The sequence below is a fragment of the Centruroides vittatus genome, unplaced genomic scaffold (assembly GCF_030686945.1).
Source record: "Centruroides vittatus isolate TY-2023 unplaced genomic scaffold, ASM3068694v2 contig_1824, whole genome shotgun sequence".
Taxonomy (NCBI): domain Eukaryota; kingdom Metazoa; phylum Arthropoda; class Arachnida; order Scorpiones; family Buthidae; genus Centruroides; species Centruroides vittatus.
This window is the reverse complement of record NW_027121123.1, coordinates 3,142,163-3,162,237: the sequence shown is the minus strand read 5'-3', so window position 1 is coordinate 3,162,237 and position 20,075 is coordinate 3,142,163.

Below are 20,075 nucleotides of genomic sequence, written 5' to 3'. Positions count from 1 at the left end.
AGGAAATGGGCAAAAATTCACTTGTACAAAAAGTTTATTGGTGAAGAAATTAGTCTTATTGCATTAAATTATTGAAACAAGTAAGAAGACTTGTGACCAATAAAAAAGACATTTTGATTATATTTATTTTAATTACTCCAAAAATTGTTTTCTCTTGGTAAAAGATTCAGATATATATCTCTTATATTGTCTTAGAACTTCATAGAAAGTAGTTTTGTTTGTGTTGATTGTTGTTCTAAATTACAGTGATAACCTATTGGTACAGTTAACATTTCAGATACTGGTATAAATTGGTTATAATATATCAGGTTCAGTACATGACCATATTCCAAGAGGAAAAAACTTCATTTTAAAGTTTTGACCTTATGTTTTGGTTAGGCAAATGTGAAAAGAATCAATGACAACTTTACTGATCTTTAAATGTTTTTATCGACGAAAAATGTGCATTTTGTGAAATCTTATCCTTAAAACTTTCATATACTGGTAAGTTACCTTATCATGTAATAGTTATAAGGACTTGAAATTATAAATGTAATAATTAACGATAAAAATATAGATGTAGATTATTTTAACTTACCTTTCTATTAAATCGGCTTTTCTACCAGCTAACTTGGCATTGTACTTTTTTAATTCTTCCTTTAATTGTACCGTTGTTAACCTTCCTAAAAAATATTTTCGTTCTTCCATTATTATAAAGTAAGCTATCCTTCGAACGGAACAGCTTGTTTACAACCGTATCGATATGCGCGACACCTATGTCACGTGATCACTTTTTTCCCCTATTAGCCACAAGAAACTTCGTATCTTGACTGCTTATGAAGTTTCGACGTGTTCTGGATTTGCAAAAAAATGACATAATGCAATCTTTATGTCGGTTCTATTATGAAATCCAGCAATTATTTGTTTAATTTTTCCTGCAACATTTAGAACTGCGTGTGTGCGGGCCATCTATTATAAACATTTGAAATAATAAAATATCTTATTTTTAATTGTTATAAAATGGCAAACGTTTGATTTTGAGCGCAGAAATGAGTTTCATAAGAAAATTGTAAAAGCTAATAAACAGTAAAATCGTCATTAATTCTGACCTTACTCTAGATACGACATAAAACTTTACTTTATCTTCCCACCCCTCCACCTTTAACCACGAAAATTTAATATGATTAATCGCCCTAATACACAAACCTCACTGTAGAATTTCACATGATGTCGACAAAAGCACAGCAGCTATTAAGCTTCAAACAGGGTGAACAAAATCGTGCCCCGCGCATACTCACACACAATAATATCCATACATTTTTTTTGCCCTGTCTGGTGCTATTAAAAATAAAAGCTGTTAGCTAGCAATATACAAGTCGCCCTTTAGACCCACATCTAGAAGAGAAGATGCGTATGTAAACGTGACACCGAAATTGTTTATATACTTAATCATTATGCCTTTGTGTCTTCTATCGTAATTTAAAATTTATCTTGTATACTAGTACTTTTTTTAAATCAATTAACAGGATTTATTATACTGGAATTATGAATGCAGATATTTAATTTAGTCTTACGGATCAGAAATAATATTTTTTATTTAGTACACCTGAAGACATACACTTTAAACTTGTGTTTCGGACTTTTTCGTCCCTTCTCAGCAAACATTCAAAAGACACTATTAACAATTAACAATTAAATTTTTTCTATACAATTATAAATTGAAAATTAATTTAATCATAATAATTTCCCGACAATAAAATAAATTCTTACAAATTCTATATTTCTGCAGTTCTTCACAATTCCAAATAAACTCGTGATCCACATTAACCATATAACTTGAAACGTATTTTTATATTTTTTATACATCATAATTAATCGGATTAAATCTATAAATTTAATTTTTATTTAAAACTTACATCAACAAATTACATCTTTAATTATTATTTTTTTCACTTAAACTATAGCCAAAATGTTTATTAAAGAAATGGATTGGAAAACTAGATAATGACAAACAATCAAAATCAATGGATAAAGAGAAAAAATTTGTTAAATTAAGGTATGTTCAAAATTATATGAAAGAATTGAAAAGGTCGTAAGAAGTAGAATTAATTTAATACCCGAAAAAATAAATTCGAGTAAAAATATTTGTCTTATAGAAAAGAAGAAAAATATGATATAACAGAGGAAAAAGGTGTAGTGTATTCATTTAATTGTAATTGTAACCCAAAGAAAACAAATTGGAGAAACAAAAAGAAAATTAATAATAAGATTAAGTGAAAATATCTGAGCAATTAAAGGAAAATATGGAAATTCAGCAGTGGCTGAACATTGTAATACAGAAGGTTGCGAAATTGATTTAAATTCAGTGAAAATAAGGAAAAAAAATGAAAATAATTATACAAGACATTTATATAATTAAACAACCGGGTAGAATAAATAACAACACCGGAATGAAGATCCACCAATCATGGAAAAGCATTATAGAAGAGGGAGGGAGGAAGAAATATAAAAGGAGAGAGCGAAATGAATTGGAATACAGGATCCAAGTGGTGCGAAGGAAGCAAGCTTTGGTGGCGAACTGATATTGTTCGAACGTTTTACAAATACCTGCCAGTTTTTTCCTTCAGAGGTAGGCCAATTCAGAGAGGGAACGCCTTGCTCAGAACTCGCAAACGCTTGTCTACAGAGAGACAGTGGACGAATCGACGGTATCCGGATTGAATCGGGGCGACCAATTGCCCCCGCGGCAGCATGTGGGGGAGAAGACGGGCTCGGACGACCTACGGGGGGGTCACAACGATGTCGGAGATGAAAAAACTAAAGCAGTGTAAGCAGGGCTTTGAACCGCACTTCCTTTATAAGGTGTTCCTAACGAGACAAACACCGCTACTTCTTCTAAAGCTGGCAGAGCTACACCGCACACTCCAACAACACTTCCAAACTCCAGACAACTTGATGGAAAGTCCGGTATTCTCAAGGTAGTTTCCTAATTCTCAAAACAAGGAACCACTACACCTCAGAAGAAGCGTTACGCATCACGTCGCTGGCAGGCCAACCGGTCAGGGGCAGATTGGCGCCTGACAGTGCACAAACCGAATACCTCCTTCGAGGGGTAGACTCTTCCATCACAGTTCAGGAAGTGCACGAACACCTGACGGCCCAAAGGCTCCCAATAATCGAAGTTCGCAGACTCACAAGAAAGAAGGACAGCCAGGTAATCCATAGCTAGACCGTATATTTTTCTGTGGCCAGGACCCAACGGCACGAAGCAGTCACGATTTACTACCACCGCTTCTGCCGCGACTGCTTTATCCCCCGCCCAAGGCTTTGTCCCCGCTACCTCGCACACAGACACTCGCCGGCCGCCTGCCAAGGCCGACGTTGCTACATTAAATGCGGAGCAGATCACGACTGGAATGATTGTCCCTCTCAAGAGGCAAAGTGTGTACGATGTGGAGGCAACCACCGGGCGGACTCTACGGACTGCTCGACATATGCTAAGGAGGCGCGGCTTCTGAAACTGAGTACTCTGCAGCGATGCTCATACCAAGATGTAAAACGAGCAGACAGCCCAAGCAAGAGAACATATGCCCAGGCAGCCTCAACCACCCAGCCTACGCCTGTCTTGACGACCATACAATCATCGATAACATCAACGAATCAGTTGACACAAACACCGGCGATCTTTCAACCTGAAACTAAACTCCTTGCAGACCGTGTAGCAGCCCTACGCGAGGAAATCCGCAACCTACGGACAATGTAAGCTGACAGTCCAGCCTGGCCATTAGGAATGGCAAGCACTACATATCTTCCTTCTGACTCTGAGACATGCAAGCCAGCTCCACCAGCGACCAAACGCCAATCTTGCCTGAATGGCTGGAGTCAACGGCCACAAAGACCAAAAAGAAAAGGAGCTCGTGACACCGGCTGACACCGAAACCCATAGACTCGGACACGGAGGGCCAAGCGTTGGACATGGACTGTCGGCTCGGCCTGGTCATCCAGCGCACACAAGTTGCAAAGCCGCGTTCCCCCACCACCACTGACGTAGCAAAGCTGTGCCGATGTTCTTTTTCACATTCAACCCTGCCTGGCGAGCACAGGCGATGGCATTTGCCACCGCCACTTCAAAAACAGGTACCAACACCAACGCCTCTTCCTGTAGCCGGCAATGGTCAGCACCGGAAGTGATTCTAGGGATCACTACCAGTCATGCATCCTCAGAGGAGCATCGGAACAAAACATCCGACAGATGAGTCACCTAAACCAACCACCAGGCGGCGGTTTTTCGGAGAACATAACGGAAGAGACTGAAATCTCCATATTAACCATCAGACAAGACAAAACAAGACAAATTGGAATACAGGCCCCAGCAATGGCTGAGTAGACTCTGTCTCCGCTCATAGTTTGGAATACAGGGCCCACCAGTGGCTGAGTGGACTCTGTCTCCGCTCATAGCGGCGGTGACCAGACCCTAAACACTGGGAAGTTCGGTAGTGGGTTCGTGTCTCAATTGCATTGGACAGGCTGGCAGCTTGGAGTTTTCCGGGTTTTCTCCTTGCAGATGACGCCTAAATTGAGGCCAGCTCCGCATAAAAGTCCTCCCGGAAGGCATTCTATCTTCCTTCGTGTCTATTCTGGCCGTTTTCTATAAGGCCAGCTCTTCTGTTGCCTTGGGATCTCTCTCCTGTCTCTCTTCTCTTTGGAGTAAAAGCGAATAATAATACACTCCTCTATGACCAAAGGACAAATTGGAATACAGTTTAAGTGAAAAAGAATAATCAAAGATGTAACTTTTAAATAAAAATTAAATTTTTAGATTCTGATTTAATCTGATTAATTATGATGCATAAAAAACAAAAAACAAAAATAGAAATACATATCAAGTTATATGGTTAATGTGAATCACGAGTTTATTTGGAATTGTGAAGAAGTTCGGAAATATAGAATTTGTAAGAACTTTATTTTATTGTCAGGAAATTATTGTGATTAAATTAATTTATAATTTATAATTGTATAGAAAAAATTCTAATTGTTAATTGTAGAAAGTGTCTTTTGAATGTTTGCTGAGGAGGGACGAACAAGTCCGAAACAAAAGTTTAAAGTGCATGTGTTCAGGTGAATTAAGTAAAAAATATTATTACTGATCTGTAAGACAAAATATCTGCATCCATATTTTCCAGTATAATAAGTCTTGTTAATATATAAATAGTCCTAGTATACAAAATAAATTTGAAATTGTTATATATATCAATTGTTTATCGATGAAGTAAAAGTGTAAAGGAATTTCGCCTATTTTTTCAATTTTAGGACCCCCTTCCAAAATTTTCGTAACATCGACTTAAAATAATTTAGAGATAAAAATTAAAACAAAAAATTTATCAATTAATCGTTATAAATGTCACAACATGCGAAGGAGATGATGAGGGGATGCTCGTCGTTTCTTTCTTTTTCGATGGTGTTATATGACAAATGATATGCTATTATGAGCCTGCAGGTTTTGAGGGCATAAATTCGAGAGTTAAAAGGGGGTTCATGACCCGCAAGTTCGATAGGAAATCGATCAGATGTTGACTACACATCCGATCCGATCAGAAAGAGCAAACAAAAATCCAGGCATCGCGATCAGATCAGAAAAAGAAAACAAAAGTCACAGTCATCACGAGTCAGCAAATTAGTCATCGAACATTGAATGATAGACTGGCTCAGTGCCAACAATGATGGTATAAAAACCCGATCGACTCTGGAAAGAGCGCGATCGTCCAGGAAGGTCTGAATCTAGTGTCTCCTGTGCTGGACATAAGACTGATTCCAGCTTCCATAGTCTAGGAGGTCGTCGCATACGGTCATCGGACCACTTATCAAGGTATATTGACTTTGTAAACTCTCTCCCACTACAAGTTAGGCACGTGACCGCTTTATTGGTTAGAGCGCGATTAGCGATAAAAATATTTTATCCGCATTTCGGCAGTAGCAGGGCCGGATTTACATAAGGGCATTTGGGGCCTGTGTCCAGGGCCCCCACAAAATAGGGTCCCCTACAAAACTAAAAAAAAATTATGTTTAAACATAATTTTTTTTTTCTATTACCGCGACAGCCTAGTGTGGCCTAATCATGAGGGCAACAGGCAGAGAAAACCAAACCCGGGAAAAAACCTATGAAACATCGGAAAATTTCGGGAAAAAATTTCACATAGGTATTTTTCAGTTAAATTAAAATAATTTGTTTTACACAATAAAATATATGTATGTTTACAATAACCTTATTTTTAAATGAAATTTACAACTTCCTAGTTCGAGTCTAATTGAAAGTACAGTATTTTGTGTAAATTTTCTAAATCATCAAATTTGCCTACTCTTAAAGGGGGGACCCCCCACCGAATTTGTGCCCAGGGCCCCTGGATTGGTAAATCCGGCCCTGGGCAGTAGTTATCTTTATATCTTTATTGTATGTGTATCTTTATTGCATGTTCGCTTTTGTTGTTTAATAAACCTTTATTGTTATTTGTAAACCCTGTCTCCTGTCCAAGTAAGGACGCCTGTCAACTTACTGACGCACCTCACCACTCACTTTTGCCCTTCTAGCCATCCAACGACAACGAGGTCGGGTTTTACCAACCCGTGCAGCGTAAGTGGTCAGCGAGGTTTTCCCCCTGACCCTCTGCTTATCTCACACTATCCATGTCACATGGACACACATTATTCTTCATTGACAAGAGAGGAGGAGGACCACTAGATGACCGATCATGCATTTTACAAATTACCTCACCTTCCTTCGGAACTAAAGCAAGATTGGTCCAAAACAAAGAAAAATAGAAAGAAGTGATGAAATTAACGCAGAGCAAGACAGATCTGAGAGCGTGAAAAAGAATTGGAAGAGCGAGAGAAAATTGAGACTGACTGGACTGGCTGGACAGGAGATTGACCAGAAAAGAGACAACCGGCTTACTGTAGAACCTAGTTAAGAACCAAGTAAAGGAACAAAAAGACAAAAATGAAGAGAAGAAATAAGACACCAACCAATGCCGAATTATCGAGCTAGAAACGGGCTTTAAAACTATTTAATTAAAATTCTAATTATTAAATTTAGCAAGAGATGGCGCCTAACGCCTAACTCTAGTACCAAATTATCTTGAAATTATTAATATTGCTGCAGCCGTTTCTAGTCCGATAATTCGGCATTTGCTTTATGGATAACGGTTATTTGTTGTTTATTTATATAAAGAGGAGAAGACAACTCTTTTCCTGGTATGTTGTGAGTCGCGCAGTTCGGATATCCCCCGTTATGTCCCCCCATTTTATAGATAGGAATAGGCCAATTTCCTAAATCAGATTTTATAACGTTGTTCAGTACGTTGTCTTTTTTTTAAATTAAAAACTTCTTTTCGATTTGTATTTGACTTTGCATTCATCCTCCTGAGACGCTCATTCCTGGACTTCGGAGTGACTCTTACCCTCGCGGCTTAACTGTTTGTTTTTGTACCATTTTTTGAAACCGTGTCGTATTTTTTATATTTGTTCTATAAGCGCGATATAGCGCAACAACGTGCCAAGTGATCGTTATTGCGCTATATCGCGCTTATAGAACAAATATTTGTTTTTGCTAAAATCGGAGGTGTGTCCGACGAAACACACCTGGTGGAATCACCCTACCCTGGACTTGCGCAATCAAATTTTTGACGGCCTCTGACCCCACACTAACATATACTGTATACTATGTGTAGACTAATAATTAGATTATTCAAACAACAGAAGAACAGAATAACTCCAGTAACAAGAAGTGAGAAGTAATGAGTAGAGAAAATAAGTATAGCGTTGCTGATTCTGACAAAACCAACAACGTTGACCGCCCTCAGAACACATCTGCACTGATCGGAACCATATGTATCGAGTGTTTGCTGTATTATTACGTGCATAAGTGAAAATGCAAATAAGAAAAACTATACAAGAATAGCAGTTTAAATAAGTATAAATTAACTATAATTAACTATTGTTGTTCGCTTCGTATCTAGTAGAGTCCATTATAATTTTCGTGATTGACTATTTTATTCAATTATCACTTGATTTGTACATCGGTTTGACATAATATGAAGTTAATAAAGTAAGAATTGTCTTCTGTGTCAAACTGTTGTGAAAAATCAAGTGAAAATTGAATAGAATAGACAATCACCAAAACCAGTAATTGCTGTTAGTTAATTATACCTTTATCAACAATTTCTACTCATAAGCAGTAGAAATTGTTGATTAATTGCTAACACTTTAAATTTTAATATTTATAATTAATTCTTAATAATTACTTAAAAATTGTTGTTGTTCCTAACTAACAAGTGTTATTTTATTGACGTCGAAATATAAGTTGGCTACGATTAGAATATCCACGTGTAATAAAAATATGCAGCTTTTGATTAAAACGTTTTATAAAAACGTTTTATTCTCCTTATTAATCTCGAGAACGAATTCACACATAAGCAAAAATCGAGACCGGATACGGAAAGCTTAGGAAATAAAGACCACAATTAATTTTTAAATTAAAACTTTTTGAAAGCCGCGGAACTTTACACATTTGTCGGAAACTGTAACAAATCCGATTCAAGAACGTGCCGAGTGAGAAATTAGATCATCATCACCGTTTTGGTAAGAATCTGATGCGAAAATTGACACGTAAGTGCCAACTCAGCGCTGTTGTGTCAACTTTTGACGGTCGTGTGGTCCCCTTTCTCACATTAAGGAGATAAAAAGCGAGAGTCACCGGAACTCGAGGAGAACGATTCAACGGGAAGTTATATCGGGACATCGTGCGCATCCCGTCTCCCGGGCCTCCATACGTCGGAGCGGACCCAAGAAGAGGAGAAGACACCCGTGGAAGAACATCCATGACAATGACCCTTCCATACATGGAAGTTCGTCGAATAGACTCTCCGCTACGCATAAGAGAGGTATTTAGGGGGCTAGAAACTTGTAAACTCTCCTCGCGAGCAAACCATTAGAAATAGAACGACCACGCCTTTCGCGAACAACCTAAAACTATCTGGCTCTCCTCCCGATAGGAGTATTTGTACCTATATTTAATCGCATATTTTACCACATATATTTAACGTGTATATTCTATCTTTAGTTATATAATAAACGCTGTTGTTATGCTAAGACCTGTCTCCTGTCAATCTAAGGACGCCCGTCGACTTACTTACGACCTCCCCACTCACTTTTGCCCTCCTAGCCATCCGAAACGACAACGAGGTCGGGTTTTACCAACCCGTGCAGAGTAAGTGGTCAGGTAGGAATTAACCCCTGACCCCCTGCTTATCTCACAATTTCATTAAAAGTTTAAGTAAATATGTGATAATAAATAATTTAAAATTTTAATTTCACAAAGTTTAATTAAAGGCATATTTTCGAAATTGCTGTTTACATTTTGCAAAATTGTAACTAGAACAATCCTAAATTAAGTATTTTTTGCACCTATGTACATTCATTCGAAAAATAAACAATCAATTTCGAATATTTTCTGTCAGATATTTAAAAAAATGTGAATATACAAAATCGAAAATAATATGCAATTCCTGACATTTATGCAATATAATTTCTCAGTTAAATTTATTATAAAAGTGTTTAAAATATTTAATATTTAAGAAAAATTCTCTTTTGTTCACGTTCAAAACGGTTTGTTATTTGCAATTCACAAGTGTTATTCTTTTCAAGTGTCAAAATGTAAGCTGTTTACTACAAAGTGTTTGATGTGCGGTTTAAATGTGCAGCTTTACCAACTACAAATTCAAGTAAAAATTATAATTTAATTACACCTATGAATATTTACTTGGAGTTTTTATTCACTTATCAAGAAGTTAAAGTGTAACAGCATGTAAAATCTACTAATTACAGAATTACCGTATTTGATTTTTTAAATTCAAAATAAAATAAGCAATTTATAATTTAATTTCTTTTCTTTGGAAATTAAGCCGGGCTGTGCTTGTTGATAATCTTTCAATTTTAACAGAATCGCGTGACTGTCGATCCGGACCGAAAGTTCGTTCATGGTTAATTGGGTCATCGGTCCGTAATGTTTTTATATCTGATCTCGATTTTTACTTATCTAACTTTGTTCTTCGGATTAAGGAAGAACAGGCAGACATCAAACAGACCAACGACAGTCGGAATGTATGTCTGAAATTTGAATATTTAGAAACAGAAAAATTTCGAAAAAACACGAGAATTTTACACATACATTTTCTAAAGTTAAACAGATGCAAATATCGCAATTTTTATTCTCATGTGACGTCACAGCAAAAAGTTTACATATGTGGAATCGCGAGGTTGATCGAATAGTCGAAGACACGTCAGTGCTCGTGACAGTTGCAAATTACGAATTTTCTTTCAGGTTTCCGGCAGCAAGTAAAAGCATCATGAAGTCCTTTATGTTGCTAGTTTTTATTTCAAGTACGTATTTCTTTTAAATATAAATTAGTAAAATTACTTTTTTTCTAATAATTTGGTTAGGAGGATGAATTTACCCTAAAACTGATTTTTTATAGGAACAGAAAGAAACGTTTTACTGAAAATTTCTCACAATAAGAATATTTGTTTATATTAAATACATTGTAAAAATACAACATATTAGACTAACACAAAAAAATTATTCTTGTTGTCTTCTTTGACGTCCTCTATCATCATCACCGAAACAACACAGTCTTTAATATTTTGTATTTTTACAATGCAGTTCATGTAAATATAATTTGTCCTGGATATTTGAAAATTTTTATATACAATGTAAAAATTATTTGTCTAACAACTGTACCTTATTTTTTAGCTTTGAAACCGCCACAGAGTCTCTGTCAACTGGGGAATATAGTAAAAGTTTTAGGCCCGACTGTGGACTTAGAAATTTTTCATATTCCCACTGCGAATGAGGCATTCTATAAGTTACAGGATGCTATACAAGTGAGTCAAAAAGTGTTAACTAAATGATTTAAAACAATAGTAGGTTATATATTGCTTCAATGTGCGGTATAGTAAGTATATAAATTTTCGTTTGTTTTTGTTATTTCTGTAGCTAGGACATTTAGGTACTAAACATAATATAAACAGTTATAAAAGTTATAACATGTATAATATTAATAAAGTTTAAAATACAGTTGAAAGAAGTACAATTCCGGGGTATACTATAGATTACTCCCTATGGAATTTCGTATGTTTGGGTATATATCTGAACTCAGGGGACCGAGACGAGTTCAACGATACTCTACTTTTGGACCGGAGACGAAAAATAAAAAAGTTATCATACTTTTTTCCGGCGATCACGCGATGATAGGGAGTCGCGTCGCTCTCCGCTAAGTCGGCCTCGCTATCGCGATCGGGAGTCGCGTGCTTGCCGTTAAAATTGCCTTTAGTAGACGTTTCCCCTTTTTTTCACTTTGTTCAAGAACTACCGTGAATCGATCACTAGTTTAGCACATGGCGGCGTGTGGTGGCTCCCATACGAGAGGTCAGTCGGGCCGCCATGTTCGCTGCCATAAGTAACCTTAACCGAAATGGCGATCGCGCGATGATCGGAAGTCGCGTCGCTCTCTCCGCTCTCGTATCGCGTGTTTAACGCTCCGGGAGATGACCGTAGTCCGACGTTACGGTTTGCAGACTTTACCGCAAGATGGCAATACTAGCAACTACGGTGCCGTCTGCATGAGAGCATTAAAAAAATATGGTAACTTAAAAAGTGTGATAAGTTTTTTATTTTTCGTCTCTAGTCCAAAAATAGGGTACCGTTGAACTCGTCTCGGTCCCCTGAGTTCAAATATATAATAAAGTCCTGAAATTCCATAGGGAGTAATCTATAGTACACCCCAAATCCGAAGTCCTTCTCTTGACCAAACAATTAGCTGAGATGTTATCAGAATTCAGAGAATCTTTTCATAAACTAGCTGAAAAATATGGCATACTTAGAATATATGTATTATGGTTCGTTGGAAAGAAATCTTACGACCCGAACTATAATATTCATTTCTTTAGTTACAAGTATATACAAGTTGCACGTTGAGAATGACAGAACTAGGCCAGTAGTTTTCACTTAGTCCAACTCTTTGGGGACTTCTGACTGATTTGTTAATTATGCCTAACGCTTAATTGACCCTCCATTTGGAAAACCGATCTTTCCAAGCAGAAGACAAAATCGTTTTGTCTTCGACGAATTTCGTTTAGGCTGCATGACAATGTTTATAACAATTTATATTATTTGTGCCTAAAGATCCTGGCTCTACTTCTTACAAGAAGTCTGTTAAGAAATATTTATAAAAGAATCCAGCAACGAGTGGCGTAACTTTACCGGCAACGACGTTAAAAAGTGCGTGTGTTGCCATCTGTTATGAAATGTTATGAAAAACTCTCATATAATTAATTATTATAAAATGCAAAATGCTTAATTTTTAGGGTAGGAATGAGTTTTACAAAGAATTAGCAGGTAAGCTCGGCGTTACCTGGGCAGAAAATAAGCACAAACATTAAGATTACTTTGTACTTCTAATTCTATTATATTATATTGAAATATTTGATTTATATAACGACGAATGTTTTCTTACGTATGGGTTTATCACGCAATATGACTAATCTCACTCTCTAAAAATTTTTTAAATTGTGTGTAGTAAAGGAAGAAATTTTTAAAAATGTGTTAGATTGATCACATGGTGTGCTAAACCCATACGTAAGATAACGTTTGTAGTTATATAAATGAAATACTATGATATAGCAAATACTAAATACATCCAAGTAAAAGGAACTTTTGAAAGTTGTGGCATAACCATAAAGGAAGCAGATTTGACAGTAAGACTCAACAAAGTGCACATTACACAGACTACAACTATAGGAAATTTTAAATGAAGCAATGTCACCATGATAATAAATAGGAAAAATAAACATCGGCACAGCTCTACTTTGTATTTTAAAATCGTTAAACGTACTTTACATTGATTTGGCTGAACGTTAGAACGTTATTAAGCAGTACCAGTGAAGGAAGTTTGGGCAATGGGTTTTTGGTTAAGAAGGGGATACGAAATCATGGTTGGTCGGAATAACTAGGTATTGGTATTAGTTAAGTAGGGGAAAGTCGTCTAAGTCGTACCGGTGCTTAAATTAGGTAGGGGAAAGTCGCCCAAGTCGTACCGACTTGGGCGACTTTCCCCTACCTAACTAAATACCGGTACCGGTGCTGAAATCATACTGTACCGGTGTTTAAATCACACTTCAATGATTTCAAAAGTACTTTATCCGCCATACAAATGGCAACAGTGTATAGTTATACGGCTCAGTTGTACTTATGTGCATCTGCATTTCAAGGAATTAAGAATGCTTTTGGTAAACAAATTCTTTTAGAATCGTTTGAGTGTAATTTTCATCTGGTGTGTGAAAGCTCCTAAGCTAAGAAAACACTAGTTTTTGCATCCGCTCTTGTTATCACCAGATCATTTAGCCTTAACCACTCTTTAGTGACCGGATGTCTTTACTTCTAATACCGCCTGTTCCGCATTTCGTCTTCTTGTTAATAACCGCATGCAAAGTAATCTTTTTCCAAGGCATCCAGCCCATTCAGCCCAAGGCATGCTCTCTCAATCTTCTGTATGAAGGTTTCCCAACTCCCTGCATCAGTGGGGACGAAGTTCGGGCTTTTCTCCAGAACCTTCCTGATCTTCGTCGCTATTCCTATCTGGTCCCATATGTGGAAAGCAATAAGGCTCTTCTTAACATTTCTTATTGTTTATGTACAGTACAACCCATTTCATGGAATGTATTTGTTCCAATTTCGTTTTCGACCAGAGATAGCCTATAAATTAGGCTGAAAACGTTTGTTTTTTGAACTAAATGTATTTCTCGGCAACAGAAAAGGTATTTTGTTTCTGTTTATTGGTTTGCTGAGTACTTTCTGATACAATAATGATGATAATAATAATAAGCGCAGAGCCCAAACGGTTAGGAGTTGAAAGTTAAAATTTGGTACACCGTGATGAAAATTCACACTAAGGAGAAATTTTGAAAATTCTCCCCCACAGGAAAGAGGAAGAGGATTAAGGATTTTTTGAGAAACTCTGCTTTACACGACTATTTTAGATGCGGTTTTGTTGCGTTTTTGCGGGAAATCGAATATATTTTTAGACTTATCTACAGATTTTATAATTAGCCTCGAAAAAGGGTGACCTATTTCTTACATCCGGTGAAAACGGGTAAGATTGGCTAAATAACTACAAAGGCTATCTTACGTATGGGTTTTATCACACCGAATAATTAATCTAACACGTTTTAAAAATTATTTATTCCTCTACGGTACACAATATTAAAAAAAATTTTTAAATGTGTTAGGTTAGACACTCGGTGTGATAAGCTCTTATGTAAGATGACTTTTGTAAATATAAATCAAATATTAAAATATTATATAATAGAAGTACGAAATATTCTAATAATTTGAACCGTGGCTGTTGTTATTTTTTGCCCCAGCAACGCCGGGTTCATCTGCTAGTTTATATATATATTGTAAATGCAAAAAACTAATAAAATCATTTTGCTTGATCCCACTCGAGATATATTGATATATGAAACGTGACGTCCTCTATCTCCCCATTCCCTTAATGTTTAACAACTAAAATGTAATTGCATCATTTCCTCTTACACGCAAAACCCGTGTAAAATTTTATAAATTTTCGACAGAAGACACAGAAATTATTAAACTACAAGTATGTAAACAAAAACGTGCAACAAACACACGTACAGTACATAACATCCCCACAAACACTAACATCCATACATACAGAAAAAACTGCCAATTTTTTTTCTTTTTTCATTTCTCGTTGTTTTAAGGTTCCCTGAGTCCTGAAAATACAAAAATCTTGGAAAATCATGTTTTAACCGATTGTTATGCTTTCCTTGTGTTATATATAACGGCCGAAAATATAAAAGTCAATTTAGTGAAGGAATTCTTCATTATATTCAAAATTTTGGTGAATATGTGTAAATTCATTGAAAAGTTGTTATACTAAAATCCTTTATCAATATTTTTGGGAAAATCTTGAACGTGAATTCGTTGGATGAAGGGGTGTAACTAGCAAAAGTTAATTCTCTTCTGCTTAGACTCAATGAAATAAATTGGAATAATTATTTCTTTTCATTATTATTTTTTGCCCTAATTTAAAGCCACTTAAAAAGTCATTAGTATTAAAATCTTTGCAGTAATTATTAAAATTTTAATTCACATTTTAATTCTACTTTTACGTGTGTGTAATTGAGACAAAATATTATTCTTGTAATAACTTTCTGCTAAGTTAATAATTATTTAATTTATTATTAAACTTATTGATTAATTAAATACTTTCAACTTTTAATAAATTTTCTTGCCATACAATTACCTGTATTCTTCCATAAGCTTTTATTTTAAGGTATGTTTAGTATTCGTTGTTCTGAAATTATACTAAGAAATCTTTAAAAACTGTCTTATACATGTTTTTAAGTTCATACATTTATTTTATATTTCCAGAATCTAACGATTGAATTACCGAAATGTCTGGATCCAAAAATTATACCATCACTCGGGTGTGGAGGTGAAAACATCACTGCTGAAAATTTCCGTGACAACCTATTGTCGGGTGTTAATATCACGTGCGTCTTAGAGAAAATTTGTTTTAATAGTAATGAGGCAAATGTAGTAAATCTGACTAAATGCCTTACATCAGCGACTGGAAATCCAGTACTCTTATTGCGGGAATAGTTCTTACTCCACTTGGAAGGAAAATTTTGACATGTATTATCAGTTTGTATACATCTGCCCGTACTAAACTTCTGAACTGTGAACTTATTTATAAAATTCTATCATTGGATATTGAAGGTATCATAGAATACATAAAATATTGTATTTTGGACCTTTACTTAGCAAATCTGGAAAATTTGATAGAACTGATTACAGAGGAAGGGATGGAAGAGTGTAAACTTGTTTAGTTTACACTCTTTTCACAAATCACAAATTTTTGTTGATGTAAATTTACGAAACTGCAATAAAATGTAAATTCAATTCTGCTGTATACAAATATAGTATAATGGCTGATTTCATTTGTTCGGAATAAAATGTTGTATATTTTTTTGAAAATTTTCTAAATCGTGTGTTTAAAGTGGAGACCTGGCATAGAAGAAAAAATATTCGGTCGCGTGTGATTTCGGTTTAAGCAAGTTTTATGTGGTTTATTTTAGTCGAACGATTACTATAAGCTTAGAGAATTGTTGATTTTTCTAGTCTCCATTAATTCTTTGAATTATCAACAGCCATAAGTATTACCATCATTATTATTAGTTTTTCTTCTTTCACTCTTCCTTCTTGTGCGTCCTTGGGTTCTATCTTTCCCGTTCACCTTCCCATTGTATTGCCTAAGGAGTATTCTTATCTGTCGGATATTACTGATAGGAATGCCTTGGACGTTTTATGCTGGATCCCTGGTAAGTTCTGTTTGTTTCTATGTTCGCTCTGTGCGTACGAGAACTACTACTATTGTAACGTGTATATAACTCTACTATGTTCTCATGTGAAAGGATCATTAAATTTCCAGCCAGATCCAGGATCAGATCTTTTTCTGTAATGCAATCTCGTCCTAAACAGTCCTTCACATGGACAGGTCATTCCTGAGTGTATTATATAACATGAAAGACATTCGCCGTACACAAGGTGTTTGGCCGGCAGGAAAGAGGGTAAGGGAAAGGGGAGAGAAGAAAGGGGAAGAAGAAATAGACGGTAGAAATCCCTCTGAACGGCATACATAGCTAAATGTATGCCGTTTAATGTCTATGTTTAATGTTGGCGTGCAATTTTTAGTCTGCAAGGCCGTAGTCCCCCAAAGGGTTTAAAAGAACATGTGACAATAGCGAACACCAATAATTGAGTGCCACCACGAATAGCTTAGTGTAGAAGTTTGTGTCAAATGTTTTATATCTAGTTAATACTAATAAAACTGAACGCGATGGCGAATTTTAATACTACTTAACAGTTAGACAGTGTAAAACAAACCAACAAAACGACAAACTAGACGAGATGAACGGACCGACAAAAGAAAAACAAGCAAGACCCCTTTGTCGGATTTTTTTTGTTTAACATTTACTTACTAACTAAACTAATCTACAAAATCAAGGACGAACCTAACCAGACGACTAAAGCTAACAAACCCTAACGTAATTTAAACTTATGTCGTGTACTGGTACTTTATCAATTAACAGAAATTAATTTCTGCATCCATAAATCCAGTATAAATCTTACAGATCAGAAATAATATTGTTTATTTAATTCACCTGTACACATACATTTTAACATTGTGTTTCGGACCTGTCTGTCCCTCATCAGCAGACATTTTTTACGATTAATTTAAAAAAAAAATTCTTGTTACAATCATAAATAAACATAAAATTTCCCGACAACAATACAATAAAATTCTTACAAATTCTGGGTTTTTAAACACCTTCATAATTCCGAGGATATTCAAAGTCGATATTAGTTGAATAATTCCATACGAATTCCTGTTTTTATCTTTAAAAACATAAATAATCAAATTAAATTAATAAGTTTATTTAGTTTAATACTTACTCTAAAAACTTACTTTATTGATTGTTCTCTTTCCCTTAAACTACACCCCAAGCCGTTCCTATCTATTTTTTTATACGTCACCCTCTTTCCTTCCTCGATAATGCCTCTTCATGATTGGTGTATTTCCCTTCCGGTATTGTTATTTATTCTACCCGGTTGTTTAATTATATAAATGTCTTGTATAATTATTTTCATCTTTTTTCCTTATTTTCACAGTATTTAAAACAATTTCACAACCTTCTGAGTTACAGTGTTCAGCCACTGCTGAATTTGCATATTTTCCCTTAATCGCTCGAATATGTTCACTTAATCTTATTTTTAATTTTCGTTTCATATTTTCGGGTTACAATTAGAATTAAATGAATACACTACACCTTTTTCTTCGGTTATGTCGTATTTTTCTTCGTTTCTATAACAGATAATTTTTAGTTGAATTTATTTTTTTCGGATATTAAATTAATTCTGCTTCTGACTACTTTTTTAATTCTTTCAAATAATTTTGGAACATACCTTAATTTAACAATTTTTTTCTTTATCCATTAACTTTAATTGTCTGATTTTCTAATTTTCCTATCCATTTCTTCAGTAAGTGCTTTGGATAATCATTTAAAATAAGTATTTTAATTATTTCTTCCTCCCTTTTCTGTGATTTCTTTTATTTTATTCATATACATTTTAAATATGTTACATTTCATAATAACCGGGATAACAGATTTATAATTAATTATTTTAGGAATTTATATGGGTTTAACGTATTTTTTATAAATAAGTCTATCGTTTTTTTTCACTTGCTAGATCTAGATAGTTTATGCTAGTGAAGGTCCTATTTACTCGTCACGTGATCCTTACAAATGTTCCGTCCCGAGCTGTTCTTTACGCCTCGAGATTGTCCGTTAGATGGTCCGTGGAAAGTCACACCTCCACACTCAATAAGTGGTTATATACAGTTTATTTACAAATATTTACAAAGATGTACACTATGCAATAACATTAGGTACGCTAATGTACCGAAGCTGTGATGCCGCACGTCGGCTTGTCTGGCCGGGGAACACGAGTCACTTTTCCGGAGATGGCTTAACCGCGTGGTCGTCCGTCTCTACACCAACCTTTTTCCAGAGGACTTTCCAAGAGGAGAACACTCTCTCTATACGCCTCAAAGGCCTACCTAGTGTTAGAGACCACCACGTATCCGGTCTCTCGCCCTTTCTCCCCGTTTTTCTGCCACCCTTCCAATTTAAGGGATTCTGCTACTACCTCCTGCGACCAATCAGTTCCTTCCCTTTCTTAGAGCCTTCAAAGACGTCCGCCCTATTTCCCGCCGACGTAGCTTACATTTGCGTCCGTGCTTTATTTACATTTATTTTCCCAAGCTGGCCGGCACGTGGCCAACACATTGACCCTTAAGTGGAGACGCTACACCTTTGATCTTTCCGGCCGTTTATGGCCCCGGCTCCAGGTGGGAGCAATTATCTCAGTCGGGCGGTTTCTTCGACTAAGGCCGCCAAAGGCAACCTTTACAATGCTGTACTGTTTTTCTTTTTCTAATTAAAATTTAATATTCTCTTTAATCTTATTATCCTTTTTTATAATTATATTTTCATTTGTTTTTCTTTTATGAAAAATTATTATACAATCGACCACATATCTGTTAATTGCTGCATCCATAAATCTAGTATAAAAAGTCTTGTTAATTGATAAAGTACCAGTAGACGACATAAGATTAAATTAAGATAAAGGACACAAAGGCATAAAAATTAAACCCTAATCTAATTTAACCTATCCTATCATAACCTAACCAGAAACCAAGCTAAGTGTTCCTAGTCTAACGTACAAATAGGACTAACTTAAACTACCGAATTTAGACTGAAAATAAGACAGAAAATAAGAATTAAAATACAAAGTTGAACGACAGCTATATACCGACAATTGAAACAGAGGAAGAGAAAGCTAACTGCCATCCGTGTCCCCGGAGTGAGTGCTTTCAAGAACCCCACTAAGGGATATATGAATGCGAGTAGAGGATGAAAACTTGTACACGTGTGAATGAGTTGGTGCGGGTTGCAAGGCCAACTGTATCCTTCAAGAATAGCAGTTTTCATTAAACTATCTTTGATGTGATTGTATTGTACCTATTGCAGCGAAAAACTAAGTGAAATGGTGTTTGGTTCTCCAGAATACCACAATCTCATTGTGGATTTTCCCCAAGGTTAAACTTATGCAAGTATTGCGTAAAGTTGCCGTGTCCTGTAAGTAGCTGAGTGAGGGTGTAACAAGGGTAAAAGTTGTAAAGAATTGCAGTAGTGTTAATCTTGGGGATGAAAGTGTAGATGAGCCTACCAGTGGTGTCATAATCCCAGCTGTCTTACCAGAGAATAAAGATTTATTTGTTGACGTGATTGTTGATGTACGAGGTAGGAAAGTAACTGAAAGTAACAGTGACTAAGACTTTGCAGCTTGTTTGGCAAGACGGTCAGCGGTCTTGTTGCCGAGAACCCCCGCATGACCC